The sequence below is a fragment of the Cynocephalus volans genome, chromosome 4 (genome assembly GCF_027409185.1).
Source record: "Cynocephalus volans isolate mCynVol1 chromosome 4, mCynVol1.pri, whole genome shotgun sequence".
Lineage (NCBI taxonomy): Eukaryota > Metazoa > Chordata > Mammalia > Dermoptera > Cynocephalidae > Cynocephalus > Cynocephalus volans.
In genome coordinates, this window is record NC_084463.1 from 31,577,033 (window position 1) to 31,602,618 (window position 25,586).

Consider the following 25,586-nt stretch of genomic DNA (forward strand, 5'->3'; position numbering starts at 1 on the left):
TCCCGTGTGTGGTAGGAGCGGAGATGGGGACCTCACGAGGTGTTCCCTGGCAGCCCTGTCTGTGGATCGTGGGAGTCTTCAGAACATCCCTATGGCAGACAAGGAGCTGCCCTGTCATGCAGGAAGCTGGGGACACAACAGAAACAGTTGCCGGGGAGAGACACCCACACGCTGAGGGAGGCCCCGCAGCCAAAGAGGAGCAACCCCACGGCAGGAAGGAGCCAAAGCCATTCACGAGGGCCTGGCCTGAAACACCCTTGAGAAGACCCTGGCCTCTGAGCCCAGCCTGGGGCTGGGAACACTGGGCAAGTTCTGGGCAGAGAAAGGAAGAAACAAGTCAGAACTGCTGGTCTCACAAAGGGTCAAGGGGCCCCTCCCCGGGGGGCTGTGCAGACTCCACAGGTCAATCTGACCACTCAGGGCTCAGCCTGGGGCTTGGGGGGGAGGGGGCTGTCAGTCATGGGCTGAGGGGAGATCTCCTTCATCCTTCCCAGAGATGCCATGGCACTGACACCACTGAGTGTACAGGTGGCATCCTATTAGCAGCTGTTAGCAGCTTGCCTGACCACCAGCCCCACTTCCAGGTGAGAGCCCAGGCCACAGGACAGGTGAGAAGTCAAAGTGTCAGAGGTTGTGTCCAGGGCCCAGGCCCAGACAGCACTCTGCCCCGTGGAAGCTCCCCTCAGTCGGGGCCATCCCGGAAGGGACCTGAACCTTCTCACCAGAGAAAGAAACCCCCAGCCTTCACGCACTCCTCCCTGGGTAGTCAGTGTGGGATTTTCTCCTCTTTCCTAAAAGCCAGTTAGGCTCTCCGGGCAGTTCCCAGCTGTGGTGTGCTGGTCTGGGGTGGTCGGTGAGACAGAGGCTGTGGCCATGGACCCCACTGTGGGGCAGGAGGCAGCCGTGCCTGCAAAGAGCAAAGGGAGGTTGGGGCAGGGGTGGCCTGAGGCTGGATGAGAACCCTGCCCCACCGTCATCTCCAGGAGAGCCCCTCTGAGCTGGGCATTTCCTGTCTCCAGTGGTGATTATCATCACAAAACCATTGTATGCTGTTGGTCACACAGCAGTTATTGACAAAGTGTGTAACAAAGGTGTCCTCACTGAGGAGGCAGAGCACGTTGACTAGTGTACTGAACACGGCCAGCATCATACAGTGGAATAGAAAAGCACAAAGAGCATCTAACAGGGGCCACAGGTGGGCTGAGAGCCCCGACCCCAGAAACCTGACACTGTGAGGAAGCCGCAGTGGTTCGTCACCAGCCTCACCTCCCAGAGTGTCCAGGAGCTCAGAATGTTAGTCAGCACCAGAAGAGCAGAGGTGCCACTAAATCTGCTCAACGCTCTTTTACACATGGGGAAGCTGAGGCACAGAGAGGTCACGTGACCGGCCAAAGCCACCCTGAGGCGCTGGTGGACAGGCTGGGGGGGGGGGCACAGTGCATCAGGGTGGGTGGGGCGTGGCTATACCGCTTGCCTCTAAGTGTCTCTGCCCCATATCTGCAGCCTTCAGCCAAGGACTCCCCTGCCCTACCCTGGGGACCCCTATACAGACCTCTAGGGCCCCTGCTCTCCTCTGTAACTTGTCTGATATATAACTAAGTAAAATGTCAGTTTGCTGTGGATTCTCTTCTCTCTCACTTTTTCTCTTTTACTCAACCCCGTCTATGCTGCTGTATGTGCACACGCTTTGGTTTCTGTGTGATAGACCCTAATGTGCACCGACTATTTTATCCCTCCATTACCACACTGCTGGCTCCTGCAGCCATCAGAATCAACATTTAATTCACATCCCCATATATGTTCTCTTATAGACTCGACTCTGAGGATTTATTGAAGTTAGACTTAAGACAGAATCCAGACGGCAGGTTTCATGCACCAGACGGGGCCCCTGTGGGAAAGTATGAGGTCACCGTTCCCGCGGGTCTGAGACTGCCCTGAGTGTCACTCACTGTTAATCCCTCCCTCACCCTCGCCCCAGCGCACATAAAATAACCACCGACTTCTCTAGCGCACACGCACCCTGACTCTTGGCAAGGCAGGTGTTTCCTCTGACAGCACATGGAGCATGACTTGCCTGCTCCTCTCCCAAGTGCCCTCGGTGCAGGGTTGTCTGTGGCCGTCCCCCCCCCTCCCTCGTTCCTTGAAACCTTCACTCCTCTGCCAGTCTGGGCAGACACCTGCTATGGCTTCTTTAAAGGCTCAAAATGCTATAATAGGCAAGAATGGCTATTGAGTTTTGGCTTTTTTTTTTTTTTTTTTAATGTCTTAAGAAATGTCCCTGAGACAAGGAAACAAGCATGGAAGGGTCTAATTCCCACTGAAATGGGGCAAGGAATAGAAAATTAATCAACACAAATTAATTGTTATATAAATTATTCTTTTCTTTAACGAGTAATCATGCATAGCAGAAGTTTGACAGGAGATGCCTGGCTGTTAGGTTTAAACAAATCTGAATTAATATCCTGGCACTGCGTGACCTTCAGTAGGTTTCTGAGCCCCTGTGAACCTCCATTTTTAAAATATATGTGTAGAGCAAGGATTACTTCCCACGGCATAGGACCAGTGTGAGAACTGACTGCGATGTGGTATCTGAGGCTAGCTAGGGTGGCTTCAGGCACTTGTTGGTTACCGGGTCGTCACCGGTCGTCCCTGTGTAGCAGACAGTACAGAGGAAGGCAGCGTGGCAGGCCGAAGCCTCTTGGCGTTGGTGTGCACGGCTGAGTCACGGGCTGGGCCCAGTCGTTCTTTCTGCCTACATGGAAGGTGGGTTGCTCTGAGGCCATTGTAGACCATGGACACCAAGACCCCTGCTTCCTGCTGTCGCCTCAGGCTCCTTTCCCTGCGTGCTCCAGGCAGCTCTGTACTGAACACATCTCGAAGCCCAAGGGCATTCCTGGAAGCAATTACACGCTTACATTTTACTCGTGAAAATTCCACTGTTGTGGGCTTCTAGGGAACGGGTCTGGACACTCCCTCTCCATCGGGGCCCCCAGGCACCCCTCAGGGTCTTGCCTCTCTGGAGGAGTTGCTGTGCTCACACCAGCCATCGATGGGGGCACTGGAACCCCCTTCCAGGTCAGATTAGCTGCAAGCCAGAGCTGGGGACAGAGCAGACTGGAAATCCACCTGGTGGCTAATGCGGTCTCTTCCAGCTTCTGTGATGACATTACCAAGTGTGGCGTGTGGGGAGAGAGAAGGAATTAGTAATTTGTGCCAAAGTAAATTAATAGATGAAATGTAATAAGGGATGTTGACTTTGTGCAATATTGCTTAGTGCTCCTGTGGAATGACTGGATTTGTCAAATCCATGACTCAGAGCTTATTCTTTCAGAAATGAACCCAGGGAAATTGAGAGCTGACGAGAATAGCCCTGTCTGTCCCTCTGATGCCAGCTTTTCTGATTCTGGGAAGGCTGAGTGAGAGGCCATGAGAAATGGACAAGGAACTGTCCAAGGACTTGAGAGGCTCTGCTCACCCTTCTCCTGCCCTCCTGGGAGTGGGAGTGTCCCTTCTCCTCTGTCTGTGGCCCCCTGCAGTCCCCTTCCACGTGACGGTGCCTCGACTGGATGCGGGCGGCCAAGCCTCCACAGGTGGATGCAGGGCTGGTGTGGACAGAGCAGGGCAGAGCTCCCGTGAGAGCCTCCAGGGGATAAGGCCGGCGTCCCCAGGGGGAAGACAGGGCGACTGGCCGAGCACGTGGGACACGAGGGCCTGGAGGCCCGGGCGGAGGCGCCGGCAGACCTGAGCGTGGAGTGGAGTAAAGGGAGGGAAACGGAGAAAAGAAAGCCCTGCCCCCGGGTGGCTTAAGGCCTGCTCTGGAGAGTCAGGGGGTGTGAGGCGGGAGCGGGGGACTCGCAGGAGTCCCGCAGCCCAGCACACGTCTGCTGTGGGCCTGGCCGTGCAGAGTCCACTCAGGGCGGCTCACACGCACGAGCATGCCAGCCCCCCAGGCTTACCGTGGGCAGACGCTTGATGACTAACTGACCCCCTACTGATGCTGAACACTCCTTCAGAAGATTTCGCTGTTTCCACTATCGGCTGAAGATGCGGTCGGAACAGAGCGTGTTCGTTCATGGCGCGGCTCTGGGGAGGTCTGTGCGCGTGCAGGCGTAGTGGCCGGGGGAGCCTGGGCGGTGCCCGGGAAGGAAGGACACGGCGGACCCTCCCGGGCCTCCCAGCTCTGGCTGCCCGGCCCTCGCACCGCTCAGCTCACCCCGACAGTGCCGTCCCGCTGCACGGGCTGCGTGGTCCTCGCCTTGTCACCCGGTCCGGTCAATCCGCGGAAGATGCGCAGCACAGCCGCCGCAGCTAGAGGGCGCTCGTGCGACACCCGCGCTACATGGGCCCCTGTGGTCTTTTGCAAACTCAATACCTTCCGCCTTGGTTTTCTTCTGATGGTCTCAAAGGATTTGGGGCGGGGGCTGGACCATGGTTCTGAAGTCCCTTCAAAATCTGACATTCTGTGATGAAAGCACGCCAGCTCCAGCCCTCAGATTCAGAGCTGTTTCGACAGGAGCCAAAGTTTTAAGTTTAAAAATGAGGTGAATAAAATATTGAGAGAAATATATTTTCAGGTCACAGCCGGAGTTGGTCACAGTTTGTACGCCTGTGGATGAACGAGAAACTCGGCTCTGAGAAGAAAGAAGATTAGAAGGAACAAGTCCAAGAGGAAAAGCTCAGAGGGTGAGTAAGTGTGGGGACAGGAGAGGCAGGGCCTTGGACAAGCGCACCACCGCCTCGTCCCCTTCTGGAGCTGCTGCGCCTTTATTTTCCTGTAATTCCTGAGCTGGAACACTGGGGGTAGAGGGGTATGGCTGCACTCCTCCCCTGCCGTGTGTGCACGTGTGTGTGTGTACTTGTGCACGTGTGTGAGTATGCATGTATGCGTGTGTGCCTGTGTGCACACGTGTGTGTGTGTGCAGTGTTTCAGCTGGCATCAGAGAACACATGAACACTTTGCACTTGGCTCTCCGTCCCCATCTTCCCGAGAGTCTGCAGGAACCCTGAGAGGTAAGGGAGCTGTGTTCCTAACACAGCTGAGCGTTGGGAGGCACCAGAGGAGCTGATGTCAGACTTAGAGGAAAAATTAGAAGTTATTTTTGCTGAGAAAAGAAAAGCCTGAAGCATAAGCACATCAGAAAGTTTCTGCAGCTGTGCTCCCTGCTAAAGATGCGTTTGCCCTGGGCTGAGTCCCTCGGTGACCATTTAAAACTGAGTGGACACAGAGGTCTCCTCTGACGGCAGTGGATGTTTCATGGAGTACAGGGACGCAGCTCAGCTCATGGCCAGTCCTTAGGAAGCACCACACCAAAGGGGCAGTGCTTTTGCTTACGGAACAAGAACCATGGCTAGCCTGAGGTCACACAGGTTTTCTCCTACCTTTACTTCTCAAGGTTTTGTAATTTTCGACTTTACATTTATTTCTATGATTCATTTTGAGTCAAGTTTTGTGTATGTTGTGCCAAAGTTTACTTTTTAAAAATGCAGATAACCAATTTTCCCAGCATCGGTTGTTGAAAGTTGCTCTTTTCTTCACCGAACTGCCTTTGTAGTTTTGTCAAATATCCATCCTCACATGGGCATGGGTCTATTTCTGGGCTCTCTGTTCTTTTCCCATGGATCCAGTTGTCTGTGCTCCTGACAATGCCACACTGTTTTCATTATTGCAGCTTGATAGTATGTTTTGAATCATGAGTTAGGCTTTCAGCTTTGTCCTCATTATGTCCTTACAAACTTTAAGATTATTTTATCATGTATATGTTAACTAGCTTGATTTAGCCATTCCACAATGTATACATATATAAAAAACATCTCATTGTATACCATAAATATATATAATCTATATTTTCAATGAAATTAAACAAAAAAATAGCATAAAATTATCAATGTGTAAAACAATATTGCTGGGACTTGGACTTGCATCAAATCTATAGATCAATTTGGGGGACTTGATAAGAATATTGGGTCTCATGACTGATGGAAATGGTATATTTTCTTTTTTATTTATGCTCTTTTAATTTCTCTCTGCAATGCTTTATAGTTTTCAGAGTACAGGTTTTGCACATCTTCTGACTGATTTAATGCTAAATATTTCACACTTTTTATCTTATTCTAAATAGTAGTTTAAACAATTTAAGTCCCAAACATTTCTTATTAGTAGTACAAAATATAACTCATTTTTTGTCATGAATGCATGCTTTTTGAATAGACTTTATTTTTTGAATTGTTTTAGATTTACCAAAATATTAAGTAGATAGTATAGAGTATCCATATACCTGCACCTGTTTCTCTCCATTTCAAATATCTTACAATAGTAAGATATATTTGTCACAATTAATGGACCTATCTATATCAACACATTATTATTAACTAAAGTTCATAGCTTATTCAAATTTCCTTAGGTTTTCACTAATGTCCCTCATTCTTCCCAGAATCCTGTACAGAAAACCATGCTACATTTAGTTGTCATTTTTTTCTCAGCCACCATTAGCTATGAAAGTTGCTCAGACTTTCTTGTTTTGAATGACCTTGACAGTTTTGAGGAGTACTAGTCAGGTATTTTGTAGAATGCCTATCAGTTGGGATTTGTCTGATGATTAGATTGGGGTTGCAGATTTTGAGAGGATGGATGGTCACAGAGGTGAAGTGTGTTGCTCTCGTCACACAGTATCAAGGCTGTAGACTCTCCGCATGAGTTATCATACTGTTTCTAATCTTGTTCTTCTGGCCAAGGCAGTGTTTGTCAGATTTCTCTCTGCAGAGTCACTCATTTTTCATATTGTACCTTTTGGGAGAAAGTTTCTGTGCGCAGCCCACACTTCAGGAGGGGGGAGTTATGCTGTCCCTTCTCAAGGGTGGAGTGTCTACACAAGCTTTTTGGAATTCTTCTGCATGGGAGATTTGTCTCATCTTCCCACATTATTTATTTATTCAATCATTTCTTTATATCAATGTGAACTCATGGATAATTATTTTATTCTTTTGGGTTATAAACCAATAAAAACTTATTTCATTGCTCAATTTTTGTCTAGTTTTGGCTTTTGGGTATACTTTCAGTTGGCTCCTATATCTCTTTGACATGTCCCCATCAATGTGCTTTTTATTTATCTGTTTGTTTTTGGTGTCATTGTCGTTTTATAGCATTTCTTACTTTCTGGCACTACAAAATGCTCGAGACTTAACTTGTCTGTTTCTTGCCCCAGTCTTACCATTTCTGCAGTGAGCCCTGATTCATTTTTTTGGAGAATGATATTAAAAACCAAGATCTGAGTGCCAGGTACTATTGATTTTTGTAACATAAATTTGTATACTAAAAACTTGCTAAACACATTCATTTTACCTATGTATCTTCTGTAGTTTTTATTTATTTAAACTTAGATAAGCATATCATCTGTGAAGAAAGACAGGTTTAGTTATTTCTGTTCAGTCTAGATGTTTTTTGTTTAATTTTCTTGCTTAGTTGATGGTTTTGAAGTTCCAGAACAATATTGGAGATAAAGACCATATAATTATTGATTTTAAGGAGAAATACAGAATATTTCACTATTAGGTGTGATGTTAACTATAGATTTTTCATAAATTTCTTTTATCAGTTGATAGCTGAGAGGTTTTTTTTTTTTTAAGAATACATGTTGGATTTTGTCGAATGATTTTTCTGCAGTAATTGAGATAATTGTGTGGTTTCTCTATTTTAGTTTGTTAATAGGGGGAATTGCATTGATTGATTTTTTAATGTATCCTGACACTAGGCACCTACAAGTTAAAGGGCTGAGTTCTTCACAAGACTGCCCTCAGCCCAGCCACACTTCAGGGTCCCCAGCCCACCTGTGCTTCTGACTAACTGGCTACAAATCCAGAGGGTTCTGTAGTTTTCTCAAGTTCAGTAATTTACCAGCATGACTCACAAAACTCAGGAAAGCACTATCATTATCACTACAGTTTTGTTATAAAGGATACAAATCAAGACCAGCCAAATCAAGAGACGCATGGGGCAACATCTCTGAGGGTCTTGGACACATTTTCCATGTTCTCTCCCTGTGGAATCAGGGCATGTCACTATCCCGGCATATCAATGTGTTCACCAAAGAGGAAGCTCCACTAAGCTTTGGTGTCTGGAGTTTTTGTTGGGGTCTCATTACATAGGCATGATCTATTGAGTCACTGACCAGGTGACTGAACTCAATCTCCAGCCCCCTCCAGTTCTTGGAAGTCAGGCTGTCTTACAGCTCTAACCCGCTAATCACATGGTTGGTGTTTCTGGTGAACAGCCCCGTCCTGAGTCATCTAATGTCTTAGCAGAAACTCAGGTGTGGTCTAAGGGACTCATGAATAACAAAGCACTCCTACTACTCCAGAAATTCCAACAATTTAAAGTCTGCCTTTCAGAAACCAGGAAAAAAGGCCAGTCAAATTATCTGTTATACAATCTAATGTTAAACCAACATTGCATTTCTGGGATGAACGGCACTAGGTAATGATGAATTATTGTTTTTATATATTGTTAGATTCAATTTGATAATTTTGTTTAGAATTTTTATGTCTGTGTTCATGTGGGATATTGGTTAGTAGTTTTATTTTCTTGTAATGTCTTAGCATAGTTTTGGTGTGAAGGTAATTCTGTCTTCAAAAAATCCATTGAGAAATAGTCTATCCTTTTTATTCTTTTTGAAGAATTTGAAACAAATTGATAAACTTTCTTCTTTAAGTAATTTGTCAAATTTACCAGTAAAGCTACCTGGACCTGCAGGTTTTTTGTTTTGTTTTTTTATAGGAAGATTTTTAAGTAAAAATACAATTTCTTGTAGAGATATTAGGCCTATTCAAGTTATATAATTGTTCCTGCATTACCTTTGATAGCTTTTGTCTTTCAAATTTTTTTCATTTCACTCATATTGTCAAAATTATTAAAAAGTTGTTTACAATATTCCCTTATTATTTTTCCACTCTGTGACATGTGGTGATGTTCCCTCTCTCCTTTCTGATATTAGTAAGTTTTGTTTCTCTCTCTGATCAGCCTGGCAAATTTTTATGAAAGTTTTTAATCTTATCACTGAAGCAGCTTTTGATTTTCTCTATTTTTTTTAATGTTTTCTTTTTCATTGTTTCCTCTTTGGTCTATCTCACTTCCTGTCTTCAACTTACTTAAGATTTAATTTGTGTTTTCCTTTTTATTTAGCTCAAAGTATTTTCTAATTTCAATTTGGGTTTCATTTTTGACCTGAAGGGTTATTTGTGTAAGTGTTTTGTTTGTAAGATCTGTGCACCGTGCACAAACCCCACACATCGGGATGGCTCACCTCACAAAGACCATGAGACAGAGACCGATGCAATCAAGCAAGAGGAGTTTATTTCCAGCATGCTGGGGTCACTCAGCATTCAAGACAAAAGCGACCTCAAGCATTTAACACAAGTTTTTTATATAGTTTTTTAGACAGATTTTCACAATAGGATGAGTTGTTTACTGTTTACAGGTTATCAGAGGTGACCTTTGGATTTATTGGTGGGCTTTAGTGGGCTGGCACACTGATAAGGAACAGTGCACTTCCCAATTGTTTATCTTCCAGGTGGCTTTTAGATAAGGAACTGGTTAGTCAGTTCCTGGAACTGGGTGGTGTCTTACTCCCTTCCTGGAATTTAATGTGTCTGGGCCTGCCTTACTTAAAATGGTGTTAGTTATGTTTTCCCATCTTTAGCAAGCATTAAATACAGAAGCAAATTAAGCATGTTAAAGTTATATTTTTTTCTACATGTTTAGTTTTCAATAACTGGAAATTTTCAAGAAATACTTCTGTTATTGATCTCTAATATAATTTCATTATGGCCAGAGAACATATTTTGTATATTACTTTAATTCTTTTAAACTGAATGAGACTTTTTACGGTCTATAATATGGCCTATGTTGAAAATTATTCTGAGTGCAGTTGAAAAAATGCTTACCATGCTGTTTTGGGTGTAATAGTCAATAAATGCCAATTAGGACAAGTTGATTGACAGTGTTTTTCAAATCTTTTGTGTCCTCGCTGATTTTTTCTATTTTTTCTATGAATTATTGAGAGAAAGATATTTTAAAAGTATGATGAAACTTGTGACTGTTTTTCCTACTTACAGATCCAAGAGTTTTTGCTTCAGATATTTTGAAACTTTTATTACTAGGTATAAAAACATTTATGATTGTTTAATAGTTATTTGCTCCAGATGAACTGATTGTTTTTTTTTTTTTTTAATTTATTTATTTATTTATTTTTAATTTTATTTTCTCGATATACATTGTGGCTGATTATTGCTCCCCATCACCAAAACCTCCCTCCCTTCTCCCTTCCCCCTCCCCCTCAACAATGTCCTTTCTGTTTGCTTGTCGTATCAACTTCAAGTAATTGTGGTTGTTATATCTTCTTCCCCCCCCCCCAGTTTTGTGTGTGTGTGTGTGTGTGTGTGTGTGTGTGTGTGTGTGTATGTGGAACTGATTGTTTTTTTCATAATGAGTCATATATTCCTGTTTGCATGTATGTCAGTCATATATTCTTGTTTTCATATTTATTGGATGACAGACATTGTTAATTTTATTTAGTTAAGTACCACATATTTTATTTATTCCTGTAAATATTATCAGGCTTTGTTCTGGGATGATATGATGTTTGAATCAATCTGGTCATTTTGGGTCTTTTAACATTTCTTGGGCTGGACTGGAGCTCTCTTCAGTCTAGGGTAATTATTTCCTACTCCTGAGACAAGTTCCTATGTGTCCTGTAGCCAGTGTCTCATAGATTTTGAGGTCTTCCAGCCTGGCTGGTGGAAGTGGGCACTGTTCCTACATCTAGGATTAGTCCTGGGTTCTGTCATCTATGCTCCTTTTGGGTAGTAATATTTTCCTAACCTTGGGTTACTTTCTCAGACCTTTGCACTCATTAGTCCTTGATCATGCAATCTTTATTTTTAATACTAAAATGAGTAAGGCAAATCTCTAGGAGGAATTTGACTTGCCCTTTTCATAGCCAAATATAAAATTTCCACCCTTTTCGAGTGACCAAGCTCCTCATTTCTTGAGGTACTTGAGGACTGGCGTGTATGTAACTGGGATGCATCCTTCCTCCTGTGGGTTGTGGGGCAAAGGCACCGAGGTCTTAGAGCCCAGCATCATCTTTGGGATGTGTTCTGGCTAAGTCTATGACTTACAGTTCTGTGTGCTGAATAGGTCTCAGGCAAGGATCAGTCTACCCGGGAGGAGGAGACTCCTGCAACTTACCAATTCTAGGTTCTAGTAGCTTTTTCATAGATTCCTTTCAGTATTAAAGCAATACATTTTCCTTTAATGAAGACAGTTTTACTTATTGCTTTCTAACCTGTATATCTTGTATTTTTCTTTCTTGCCTTCATGGACATATCAGAACTTTCAGTACAGTGCTAAATGGAAGAGGTGAGAGGATACATTTTTGCACATTCCCAAATACAAGAGTATTTGCAAAGTATATTAAACTGAAAGAGCACAACATTTGACACTGTGTGCTATGCAGTTAAAATAATGTTTCACAGAAATCTATACCTTTGCATGCTTATGTTACAGAAGAGGAAAAATGTTAGTTCACATTTCTAAGGCAGAAAAGGAACAGCAAAGAAAACTCAAAGTTAGTTAAAGGAAGGAGGAAAGAAAGATAAGAGTGGGAATCCTCCAGATCTTCTAGAGTTATTTCCAATAATTACCCACAACGACTCTTCTTACAGGTGTCTCATGTCCACTCAGTGTCGTGTCTTGTTTTTACCTGTAGGAACCTGTTTATCTCTAAATTTTGGGCAATGTGGTTGCTCTTCAACCTCAGCATTCCAGTGGGGTTAAGGAAAATGGTAAACTGCTTTTTATCTAGATTTTTTCATTGCAAGTTCTTGAGCGATGCTCTTTCCAACTCTCCAATCAGAGACTGGAAAGTCTGTGCATTCTTCTGGAGTGAGTATTTTTCAGTATCGTTATTTGTTTCTAAATAGTTTTATCAGCTACACTGTTCATATTTTTGTGGTGATTGACTTAGTATATAAAGTTCAGTTTTTAAACTTAGCAGTCTACCTTTATGTAAACCACTTTATGTAAATGTTGGCACCTTATGACATTATATTTCTGTTTCCCTTCCATACCTTGTACTATTGTTTCTCATGATTTTTGTGCATGTTATAAACCCCAATTAAATTATTGCAATTTTTTCTTTAAATGGTTTATCTGCTAATTTTTTTAAAAAATGAAAATAAGCCTTTAATTCATATCTTTCTTTTACTATTTCCAAAATACGTATTTTTTCCTTTTTGTAAATACAATTACCATTTGGTACAATCTTCTAGCACAAACCATTTCGAAATGTATGTGTCAACACCTCTTTGAACTTTTTGTCTTAAAATGTCTTCATTTTGCCTTTAATTTTAGAGGATATTTTTGCTAGATATAGAATTTTAGGTTGGCTTGTTTTTCTTTTAGTACTTTCAATATGTACTTTCATTGTCTTCAGGTTTGCATTGTTCTTGCTGGTAATCTACAAACATTCTAATAATTCGCCTTTATAGAATGAGTCTTTTTGCCCTGCTTGTTTCTAAGATTTTCTACTTATCACTGTCTTGCAGCAATGTGATTATAATACACCATAGTGTGGTTTTCATTAGATACCTGTTGCTTGGGTTTTGTCAAGTTTCGCATGACATACCCTGCAAATTCCAGCAGCCTCAGTCTCCCAGAGTCCTAATCTTGTCTCTACATTCAGTGGGACAGCTGTGCTCTGCCCGGCCTTCCTCTCCTTGTGCTGTGGGTGAGGAAGGTGCTCCATGAGGACACCTTCTCTCAAGCATAGTACTCCTGTGCTATGTGTTGTATACATTGGGGAAAATTGTTGTTTCCTATGTCCTCCCCAGTTCTCTTGATGTGTACACAGCAGGTCAAGTTACTCTGTTAGGGCAAAGCCAGAGGTTTCTTTAATCACTCAATAAGGTTTCATTAGTTAGCTGCCTGTGTGCAAATCTCGCTGGTTAACTCTTGCATTATAACATGTCCATAAATCAAATGAGGTCTTTCCAGCATGTAAGACTGATTTTTAAATTAAAATGCAACTCTTGCTGTCCCCCTGAGTTTCCTGTTTTTAGTATTGTTTTTAGCTTGTGGCTGGTAACTTTGAATTGCTCCCAGATACCATCCAATGAGTCCCCACTCCCATCTCTCCTCTCCCACCCAGGCCCATTTTTGCTCATCTGGATCCTTCCCTGGAAAGGATCTGGCCTTTTCTCAGTTTTAATGGGAACGTGCATCCCCATCCAAACCCACGGTATTCAGAATGATCCAGAATTCAGGAAGCTCTGGGCTAGTGGACCCAAAGTCCTTCAGCAGAAGGTTCAGTTGGGTTCTGTCCTCTTTGGTGAGGGCAGGTAGCATTCAGGGTCAGCATGAATGGAAGAGATGGCTCATAATTACAGTAATCAGTAAAGCTGCTTTACTCATCCACTACGTCCATGTTTAACTGAGGTAATAGGAAGTATTTCTTTAGGACTTGCCATGAGGCAGGTGGTGCTGTGTGTGTGAGACCAGGGATGTCTCGGACCCTGTGGAGTCAATAAAATTTGCTTTGTCTGGAATACTAAGTGTCATTTTCTCTCTTCAGAAATGTTCTTCTTATGTATGAGATCAGCAGTTGGTGTAATTCTCAAAATCATCTGAAATATTTTGGTAGTATATGCTCAAATGGAACCTCAGTAATGACTAAACACAGCAGTGATTCCTAGAGCATGTCTCTGGCATACCCTGGAAGCAAATAGATGAGAAGCTTAGGTTATAGGATATCAGAGGATCACGGACTCTAAAGCGTGTTGAGGAGTCCTGGGCATGTGTAGGGAAAACTCTGTACCCTGCATGCGTCGTGTCCGCTGTGCTTCTGTCTGTCGTCTCTGTAGTGTACTTGCATGGTGAAGACATCCTGCTTCCTACAAAGTTCTCCACTGCCAAGAATACCACTTCACCACTGCTCACTGTTACCTGTTAAATGTCATGACTTGAATTTTCAACGGACGTGAGGATTTTTGTCTTTTCCCTACCATGAGACTAAAGCCATAAAAACTCATTCATCTTCAGATAAAAGTGTTTTACTTGTATTTTTGTCTTTTGAGTAATTTAGCATAAATGCAGAAATACAACTGTTCAGCAAAGAGAAAGGAGAAGCATCCCAGACTTATTTTTGAGAAACAAGGACATCTTCCTACCTCTTTCTTTGATCCTGAGAGTCAGATGTTTTTTCAAGATACTGCACAGAATGCTCAAACAAGAAGCTAACAAGTTCATGGAGAAAATGGGGTGCTTTCATTGAAAAAGAACTGTGTTTTTATATTTCTGTCCTATATTTTATAATCACCACCTAGCAGCCAATATATCTTTCTCTTTCTAATGTTCTGCAGCTTTTCTCTTTCCTCTGCTCAGTGAGTGTAACCGAACTGGCTGATGTCGTTTTGTTATAAGCCTGCAGCTGAGCAAAGCTTTACATTAGATATTTGTCATCTCAAGATGCTGTTCATTAGAACTGGCTTTCCACTACCAGACCTACTTCTCTTGTTTTGCCAAACAGGACATGCTTCAGTGATTGCTGGAATGAATTGTATTTTTTTTTCTTCCTTCCTTCTTTTTTTTTTCTTTTTTTTTTTTTCTTATTTTCTAATACAATGATTCAGGCTAAGAGCTAAATGATATAATGTATTTATTATTTTTATCTCTCCTTGTTTATTCTAGGGTGAAGTTGTTTTCCAGGTAGTGATGAACTCAGCCAAGACTTCCTCTCCCTCCCCTTGTTGGGCAATTTGCAATATTTGTGAAGAAGATGCTAATGTTGCTGACTTGTTATCAGAGCTGTTATAAGAGTTTTATCAAACATCAATTCTTATATTGTCTTCTGTCACTAATGCAAGTCCAGGCTCTATTATTCATGCTTCATGGGGGGATGATCAGTTAACCTAATAGCGTCTCTGAGATTAAATATGTGACTTCGAAGGTATAGAACAAGGAGAAAATGCAAGATCTTGGATCCAGTATAGACAAACTCAGACCACCATAATGGGCCCGGGCAGTCTCTCTATCTCAATTCTTCATGGGAGAAAAGGGCAGAACGTCTTTTTTTTTTTTTTTTGGAAGCTGGCCATTACAGGGATTGAACCCTGAACATGGAACGTGGGTGTTACAGAATGTCTTATATAGATCAGTGCAGGACAGGGTCATGTCAGGGGTCCTGGGGTCATGTGTGATTGCATGGAAACTGCAGGTAACTGACCAACACACAGTGATGCAGGTGCACTTTATCTGGTTATCGCATTTGATTAGATCATATCTTGGGATTCATCAACATGAACTGTCAGAGCAGGACTTGGGGTAGGGAGCAAGACGATGTTGTAACTAGACCTCCCTCTCAAGTGAGAGGTTGGCAGCTGCTGGCACAGATGAGGATTCCACCTGGCTGAGCAAGGACAGTGTCCAAGTGAGTATGGTGACGGTGGACTTGGTAGAAGTTGGGCCAAGCAGAGCTCAGGATGGACTGGGAAGGATGACTTAGCATGCAGTGTAGACAAGATTTGGAAGCACAGGCAGCTGGCATCAGAAATCAGCTCCACGTGCAGCAGGGCCCCAGACATCAGCCTGCAACTGAGGGGCCCATCAGTTCTCAGGAGGGGCTGGTAATAGCAAGGCCAGGCCTCAGGCCCAAGGAACTCCAGGGCATTAGTACATTTCCTAAATAAAGTCCAGGGCAGAGATGCAGCCATGAGGGGCCAGGCTAGGGAGTGGGGCTCTCAGAAACAGAGTGACAGCCATGTTATTAGGCCCAGGCATAGGATCATGTGGTGGGCTCCTAATGCTGAACCTCTGGGTATGGGGCTAAGATGGCAGGAGACCAGCATTTGTACTGCAGCCAAGTTTGGTCCTGGAGACTAGGAAAGAGAATCCAGATGCCTCATTTTGGGGACTAGTGGCTGTATATGGAAGTTGGCTACCAGACAAGGCCTGATGGTTTGTATCACGATTCATGAGAGCAAGGTCATATGTTTTAGTCTCTGCTAGGCCCTTAAATTGGTACCATGTTATAGCCACATACTATATACCTAACATTTTCTAATTCACTTGAAAATATATATTAAGGGTGCCAAGCCATCGAGTGACTGGAGCAATCAGTGTCTGGCACCCAGCAGTTACTCATCAAATGCTGTAAATGAATAACCAGTAAACACTCCACTAGCAGGAAAGATAACCACAGTCCTCCCTAACTAATAGGAGGATATCATCATGTGGCCTGGGTGACAAAATGACAGGCTTGATCTGTAACACTCAGCATGAAAATCCAGTAGAAAGAGGGTCTGTCATAGAAACCCTAAAGACAAATAAATAATCACAGAGCTCTTGTGTTTGGCAATGTTTTGTCACATACATTTAACTTATCTCCCACAAAGTCAGGATGGTTACTCACATTTTACAGCCCAGGAGAGTGAGACCCGATAGGTCGAATGGCTATGGAAAGCCACACAGCCGTCAGACACACGGGCCCAGGCAGTGAGGTGGATGCGTGGTGGTTATGATGTGTCTTCAGGGCAGGACTCGGCGGCCACTTCTGCAGAAGCGAGGTACACCAGGAGGTCAGCACCAAGGACCCACGACAGGCAGTGCCATGGAGTGTGGTCCTGGGCAGAGGCGTTTTTTCTGCTGGGTGTGGACAAGCCTTGGTCTCCAAGGAAAGACTCCATCGAGAAGTGGGTCAGAAGCCGGCCTGTGTGTGAAGCAGGAAGAGAAATTCCAGGACTACTCCGAGTTGTATTCGGTCCAAAGGAAGCATTAACTGAGAGATCTCATGGGCTGGTTTAACCAACTTTCATATCATGTTAGTTAGGGGTAGAGTATGTAAGGTGTTATTCAAATGGGGAAATTTTGGAGAGTGAAAGGCAGAGCTATTAAATTTTTGCCTGGGATAACAGGTATAAACAGTCCCAGGCAAACTGCATATTCAAGCTGCAGCTCAGGACAGGGCTACTCCCTCCTTTTCCCCGAGGAGGGTGACACCACTTCCCACTCAGGACTAGTGCAAATTCTGTTTGCGTAAATCGCCCCCACCAGTTGTGCAAATTCAGGAAACCCCAAAGATATCTCAGGCCTCTGGATACTGAGGACCAGAATGGGATCACTTAAATTTTATTTTTCAGTTAAAAGACTTAGTGTTTTGATTCCAGTTCTGTCAGCAACTGGCCCTGAGCCCTAGGCCTACCCCATTATTTAACCAAGAATCACTTTGCTTATCTGTTAAATGGGATTGTACCCCCTCTCTGTCTGCCCATTCAGTATTTTTTTTACAGCCAGAATAAACAAAGTGTGTTAAAGTTCCCCATGAGGTGAACACTGTTTCAAAAGTGTGATGGCTAATTTTAGGCATCAATTTGACTGGATTAAGGGATACCCAGGTACCTGGTAATTCGTTGTTTCTGGATATATCTGTGTGAGTATTTCCGGAAGTGACTGGCATTTGAATCAATGGACTGAGTAAGGAAGATCTGCCCTCACCCAGTGTGGGTGGGCACCATCCAGTTGCCTGAAGGCCCAGGTAGAACAAAAAGGCAGCAGAAAGGTGAATTTGCTCTCAGTCTGTGTCCTAGAGCTGGGACACCCTTCTCCTCTTGCTCTTGGACATCAGAACCCTAGATTCTCCAGCTTTTGAACTTCGAGGTATGCACTGCAGCCCCCCAAGTTCTCTGGCCTTCAGACTTGGACTGAGGCACACTACCAGCTTCCCTGGTTCTCCAACTTGCAGACAGCCTATTGTAGGACTTCTCAGCCTCCTTAATTGCATGAGCCATCTGCTCTAATAAATCTTCTCGCATAAATCTACATCTACATCTACACCTATCCAATCTATATCCTGTTGGTTTTGTCTCTGGAGAAGCCTGGTTAATATGAAAGGTGAGAGCTCATTTGTAAGGTAGCATCCTTCATTCTTGGTGGTAAAGTCAGTTGAAAGGAGTGTGGTGTGATTTGAATGTTCTTCTCCTCCAAAACTCATGTTGAATTTTAATTGCTATTGTAGCAGTATTAAGAGGTGAGACACTTAAGAGGTGATTATGCTATGAGGGCTGTGCCCTTATGGGTAGGTTTAATGCTTTTAAAAATGGCTTTCAGGAGTGGGTTCTCTTTCCCATTCTTTCACCTTCCACCATGTAATGACACAAGAAGAAGGCCCTTAACAGACACTGGCCCTTGATATTGGACTTCACAGCCTCCAGAACTGTGAGCCAATAAATTCTGTTTACAAGTATTATAAATTACCCAGCATCAGGTATGCTGCTATAGCAGCACAGACTGGACTGAGATGGAAAATTGGTACCAAGAAGTGGGACTGTTGCTACGGCAAATACTTGAAAATGTGACAGTGGCTTTGGAGCTGAGTAATGGGTAGAGTCTGGAAGAGTTTGGAGGTGCATGCTATAAAACTAGATTTCTGTGAAGGGAGCATTAAGGGTGATTCTGGTGAAGCTTCAGAAAAAGACAAGAGCTGTAGGGGAAGTCTAAAACTCCTTAGATATTATTGAAGTGGCTGTGATCAGAATGTTGGTAAAAATATGAATGATAAAGGCCATTCTGATAAAGTCACAGGTGGAAATTAGGAGCAAGGTATTAGAAACTAGAAAAAAGGCCATCCTTTTTATAAAGTGGCCAAGAACGTGGCTGAATTATGTCCATACTCAAGGGCTTTGTGAAAGGTGGAATTTAGAGTAATGAACTAGGATATCCGGTGGAAAAAATCTCTAAGCATCAAAGGATTTAGGGTGCTGCATGGCTTCTTTTAACTGCATATAGTAAAATAGGAGAAGAAAGAAATGATTTAAAGATGGAAAATGGAATTTTTAATTAAAAGAGAAACAGAACTTAGGGATTTTGAAGGATTTTTAGCCTGGCTGTGTGGTACAGACTGAAAGAGTATTTTCAGGAGAGAAAAGCAAAGGGTGTGGCCAAGTGACCCTTTGATTAGTTTGGGTAGAAGGGAGCCAGATGCTATTCATCGGGACAATGGGAGAATGACCCTAAAGGCTACCCTACCCATCACATGTCATGTTGAGAGCAGGGTCTTGAGGGAAAGGTTTCCAGAGGGGGGGGCCAGTAATTGCATGACCTAAGCTTTCTGTGCACTGTACCACCTCAAGTGTCTGTTTCCTGGCACTGTATTCCTTGGCTGAACCAGCCATGGCTCAACTGGGAACATATTCAACTTTGGTTGCCTCTCCAAAGGGTGCAAGCAGATGCTTTATAAGTGTCCAAGTGGTGGTAACTCTGCAGATGTGTAGAGTGCATGAGCAGTGGGACCATGGTGGCCTCTTCCTGGATTTCAAAGGATGCCTCAGATAGCCTTGAGACATAGGCTAAGAATTGCCATAAGGGCAGATCTGCCACAAAGAGTCCCCATTAAGGTAATGTCTAGTGGAGTTGTGGGAATGGGGCTGCTCTGGAGAAACCAGAACTGCAGAACCACAGTTTATCAAGGTACTAAATATCTCTTGCAACTTCAGTTTCTTGGCTTCAGAATACCTTGTTATGAAAATCATCAAAGTTGCTGACATTGAATACTGTAGTTTAAGGATTTATTGTTATTGTTTCTGTGGTTGCCTTCTCCCAGACTCTGATCACTCCCAGCTTTAGTTCTTACAGATTCCTCTAACTTTCCTTCCACGTGGAGAAGGAGAAAAGAAAAATCTGTGTAGGGCACATTTACACCTATAAAACTCCCTAACTAAAGAAGAAAAAAATGGATGCCCTCCAAAAGAGTGTATTGAATATTTACAGCTTCTCCCCTCTGCAATGGCTGAAAACATTACAATTTGTCTCTGTTCATATGCTTCCTGTTTAAGAATATTTCAATCTTTTACTAAATCCATGCTTTAATTAAAACAGACCATTCTGAATGACCATACTTAATGTGATATTCTAATATAAATTTAAATTTGTTTTAAGACTATTGCTAGGAATCTGTATGCTTTTATATTTAGAACCAAATGAGGCAGGGGGTTCAATTTTTTATCTTATGACCTGGTTTTCTGGGCCCTTCCTTCCCTGACCTTTGATGCACTCTGACTTTCCTGCCTGTCACTTACTTTTGATGTCCTCTGGCCCTGCAGCCAACTGGAGTATCTCCATCATGCTCTCTGATGTGTTGCTGTCAAGCCAAGAGGAGGACATTACCCCTCCCCCTGCACATCTCAGTCCAAGGGAGAAGGCTGTTTCTGGGCTGTGTGTTTATTTGCCACTGAGCTGGTATGCAAAATACTGGTGCCCACAGGGCATCTGCTAGTCTACCTGTGGCCCCTTTAGCATTTCCTATTTTCTACTGTCCCCTCAGTAGCCAAGTCATAGGGATGCACCTACCCTACTCACTCTTCCTCCTGTCCTCCTGAAGAGACCCCTCCCCCAACCTCGTGCTGTCAACCTAGAGGGTCTGTTTCTTCCTGTGACATTCGTCCACAGAGCTCATAGCCACACAAAAAGAAAAACAGAATACTTGAGATTGGGTAATTTATAATAAACAGAATTTATTAGTTTACAGTTCTGTTATTAAACAGACTGACTCTAATAAAAGAAATGGAGAAAATTTATCTTAATACTTTTCTGTATTTCTTTTATTAGAGTTAGTCTTTTAAGCTTTCTATCTCTACTATGCTCTATTTTGGGAACCTGCATTTTTTTTTTTTTTTTTTTTTTGGAAATGATCCATTTTGAATAGTTTTTATATTTACTTTTATAGATGTGTGCAAATCGATAATTTTAAAATTCCCTCTGTCTTAATGATTACTTTCTCCTAATGACTTGTTTCTTTTTAAATATGTGTGCTTCTATCCTTTGTTTTGATTAGTAGTTAGTGTTTTTTTATTAATTTATTAATTAGATATAATTTTTGATTTTGTATTTAGTATTTCCTTCCTTTTGATTTATGTATGAATTACTCTTTTGTTATCTTTCTAGCTTTTTAAGTTGGAAATGTAATTCATTCATGTTCAGTCTTTTGTTTAAAGAATTTGAAAAATTTAAGTATTGAACTTCTCCCAGTGGTTGGAGACTGGGATCTGGCATGAGATAGCTAGTGTAAAATTCTTGATGGCAGAAATGACTACAGTATTAAGTATGGAGATGTCTAACACACTGCATTATTAATTAAATCAGTTAATTTAGTTTGTTTATTAGTTCAGTGATGTGTGGCTCTCCTCTGAGATTCCCAAATCCTCAGTAAAATTCTCTACACATAATTGACTTGTGCACTAGTGTTTTGGAGAAAGCAAGTAAATAAAGGGTGTTATAGTTCATGTTTCTGATGTTGGAAGGCAGAGAGAAGCACAGGCATTTGAAAGACAGACAAACTGCACGGGTTGGAGGAAGTATTCTGTAAGAAGAGGAGACCAGAGGGAGAAGAAATCATGGGAGCATAGTCCTTGGGTATTCACCCACATGTTGAGGGCTGGGTATTGGACTTTGCACAAAAATTGAGATGGAGGATAAAAGGATTTTTATTTGAATGTAAAAATACCTGGTGACCTCATGGAGACACCTGGGTTACTAGGCACTGCCTTTCTCCCCCAAGTGGAAGTGTTTATATTTCTACTTCCTTGGTATCGAGATTCAGATTCTATAAAAAATGCAATCCTGGCAATCACTTCAACACTATCTTAGTGACCTCCCTCCACCTGCATTAGATTTGAAACATTGGATTCTACTTGAGGAATTGGTGTTCATCAGTATTTCTGAGGAGACCACATGCAATTAGGAGCTCATCAGAGGCTGTCTGGTAATTGTGAAGTTGAAAAATACTGGTTTTCTAATGACCCAAATCTCGATTCAGTTCTTAAAAATAAAGGAAAATAAAAACAGTAAATGTTGCTTCTCTGAATGTCTGTACAATCTCCCCAGTTATCTATGCCCTAAATTGCCCTTCTCTGTAATCAGTACCTGTTAACTCATCCCATGCTGCTAGGTTATAGGTGGGAGTGCAGACGTGGGTGTCGGAGGGGCTGGCTGCACCTCAACAACAAGCCTGAGCAAGTTTCACCCACCGTACTCTCTGCTGCCTCCTCCGGGCCACAATTCTTAGCATTGCAGATCATTCCAGAGCCATTGTCAGAGGGTAAGCAGAGTAGTAATTGATTCCCACATCTCCTTGATGCTTCTTGCAATGAACCATTGCCCAGTATCTCAAATGGGCTTGATACACTGCCAATCATCTCAGTTCCTCACTTTACCTCTGAGCTGAGCCATGGGATGAACCTGCAAATCTTTGAAGCATAAGCCCTGCTCAACACTATCTTCCCCAGACCATAATCCCACAAACACATGTTCATGCCTTCTCCCTCTCCTGCTTTACAAGTGAAACACGTCCAACCCATCTCTGGCCATAAGCTCAAGGTCATTTGTTTCTTGTTTGCATGCCCAGGGTAGCATGTCTATGTGGAACTTTAAGTTCCTAGTTATTCAGTTACCAGTCCAGTGCCTGGGTAATGCAGTTGGAGAACAAATTTTCTTTGGCCACAACTCCAGATTGGTCTCAAAGTTGTTCTTTCTTTTCACCTGAGGAAAATTTCTTTTCACTTTAAGAATAAAGTTTCTCCAGTAGGAATTCAAAGTCTTGAATCCTAGTTCTAGCTCAGATATTGGTATGAATGTGATCCTGGCTATCTCTAAAATGGGCAATGAAACCTCACAGGTGCCACGGTCTGCTTCCACTGCGAGGCCCCCTCACTGGTAGGAAGTTCCCCAAGATTCTCACGCCAGGGTGCATGGATCTCAGGGGTGCTGGTCCTGCTCCTTCTCTGCGCCCGCTGTTCACACTAAACCAGACAATGTCCCAGAGCAGACGGGCTGGGACGGATGAGTCTGTACTCTGCAGAGCTGCCAGCCAGCGCAGGCACGACAGGAATGCGGTGGGAGCTGGGACTGGTGCAGTAGCCCAGGGCATTCAGACAGTGGAGCAGACTGTGCTGGATGGGGCTGTGCTGTGGCCCATCGTTTGCCAGGCATTTCGGTGGGACTCCACACAGTGCTTCCTACTCCTTGAACTTCGGTCAGTCCCCTCCTCTGTTAGGAGAGAAGCACAGTCACTCCTGAGCAGGAATAGGTAGGACGATGCTGGCTGGATTCTCACTGGCGAGGTCTTACCCAAGCATGGGCTCAGGAAGCTGGGCATGACTACTCATCAATTACATCCTTCTTTTAATTCCTATATTCTATGAACTGTTTATTTTTACACACATTTTTGTCTGACTTGGATTATTTAGTGCCTGATGAGTTTATCTAATTTCACTCTCTAGACTGCCAGCTCCCAAAGGCTGGGGCACATGCTGTGCTTCAGAACCCTCCCTTTCCCATACGTGGGCCTCCTAGCAGAGTGACCACGATGGAAGAGTGTTTGATAAGTACATGTTCAATTATATTAAGTTGGGTGCTTGATTGACCAATGTGATCACTGAGCGGAGGGAGGAGAGAGGGCACCCTCCTGGGGAGCATCAGTCAGTCCGTGTGACACCCTCAAGGGAGCCTGTGGCCACTGCACTTGGCATTCAGCAGTGACAGTGCTGATCTCGATATCAGGTGGGCCGTTCTCCAGCATGCCAACTAGGTTAGCTGTCTGACCGCCTGTTGGGGAAATAGGCGTACCCCCTAGGAGATGACTCACTCATACCGATTTCAAGGTCTATTATAAACAATAAAGGATCTTCACTCAGATTTCACCATGTGTGAATGCACTTACTACTTCCAGGACTTAAAACTTATAAAGGTAGGCATAGCTGGAAGGTGGAGTACTCAGTTCCTCAGAAATTAAGGATCCCATTTTTATGTTAAATCTCATTGTTGGCTCTGGAATCTCCTTGTTCAACTTGGCCAAAGAATTTTCCCTATCTAAATTTTCCCTATCTAAAGAAAAAGCCAATTTTATCCTGAACTCAACCCAGTTACTGTCTGTCTGACCCAGCCAGACATCTGAGGCCTCTAACTGAATCCAATCCAGTTAGTTATCAGATCCAATCCTATTCTCGACCCAGTCCAGTTTCTGTCTCAACTTCCAAACCCAGTCTGGATTTTTTTTTTTTTTTAAATTGCTCAGAAAAACTCAGACAGCTCAAAACACAAATTTGTGGAGCTTCAGAATCTGAGAGAGAACTTGCCCACAATCCCCCATTGCTGCAGAAGAGCAGTGGACACAGTGAGTCCCACAGGCACCTCACTTGGTCACTTGATGCTCCCCTGGGGGGTCGCTGGAAACTCAACTGAGGATACCACTTCTCTGACACCATCTGTTAAGAGAAAACCTTTAGACAAATTAAATTTAACAGAGTTTAATTTGTGTAACGAATGACACTCAAATCAGGCAGCCTGCATAATCAGAACAGATTCAGAGCAACTCCACCATTGCCACGTGGTTGGTTAAGATTTATAGATTGAAAAAAGGAAGGGACAGACAGAAAACAGGAGTGAGGTACAGAACAGCTGGCTGCCTGTGATGGCCTGAGACTCGGCCACTAGTTACAAGAGCAGGTTACAGTCTGCTTGTGCATCAAGTTCGGTTACTGTTCTCTATGTCTCAAGAAACCTTTAGGCCAAACTTAATTTAACAATACAATGGCATAGTATTTATCTGTAAAAATGGAATAAACCATTGACACACAATGACAACATGGGTAAGACTAAAAAACAGTGTCTGAGTGCAAGAATCCTTACACAAAAGTGAACATACCACACGATTTCATTTATAAAAAGTTCTAGAAATAAAACTAATCTACAATGAACCAATTAAAATCCTGGTTTCCTCTAGAATGTGTGGGTGAGAGTTGACTGAAAAGAAACGTAAGTTATCTTTCTGGGATGGGTTGAATCGTGCTCTCCCCAAAACATGTAGAAGTCCTATCCCCAAAACCTAGGAACATGACCTTATTTGGAAATATGGTCTTTACAGATGTAAGTCAAGATGAAGTCATACTGGAGTAGAGGGTCCAGAAGTCCAGTGACTGGTGTCTTTATAAAAAGATGGGAATTGAAGACACACAGACACAGACAGAGGGAAGAAGGCCACGTGAAGGTGGAGAAAGAAATTGGAATGATGTGTCTACAAGCAAGGAAAGACAAGGATTGCCGACACCACCAGAAGCTAGAAAGAGGAAGGAAGGATTCTTCTCTGGAGACTGCAGAGGGAGCACGGGCCTGCTGACACCTGGATTTGCAACTTCCAGCCTCTCGAACTGTGAGAGAACATATTTCTATTGTTTTAAGCCATCCAGCTTGTGGCAATGTGTTATGGCAGCCCTAGCAAATGAATATATGATGCAGTGATAGTATTCTATATCTTGATAAGGGCTTGGATTACAGAGATGTGTCTGTATTTGTCAAAATGTATCTAATGGGATGCACTAAAGATATGTGCATTTTTTGTGTGCTAAAGAGATAAAAAATACACTGGAAATAAATATTAAATGAATATTAGTGATATGTGATCGACAGATTTTTGAAAAAGTCCACTGATGCTGAACCTTACCTTGAAGTCCATATATAAATGAGACAGATAGATGGTTGGATAGAGGAG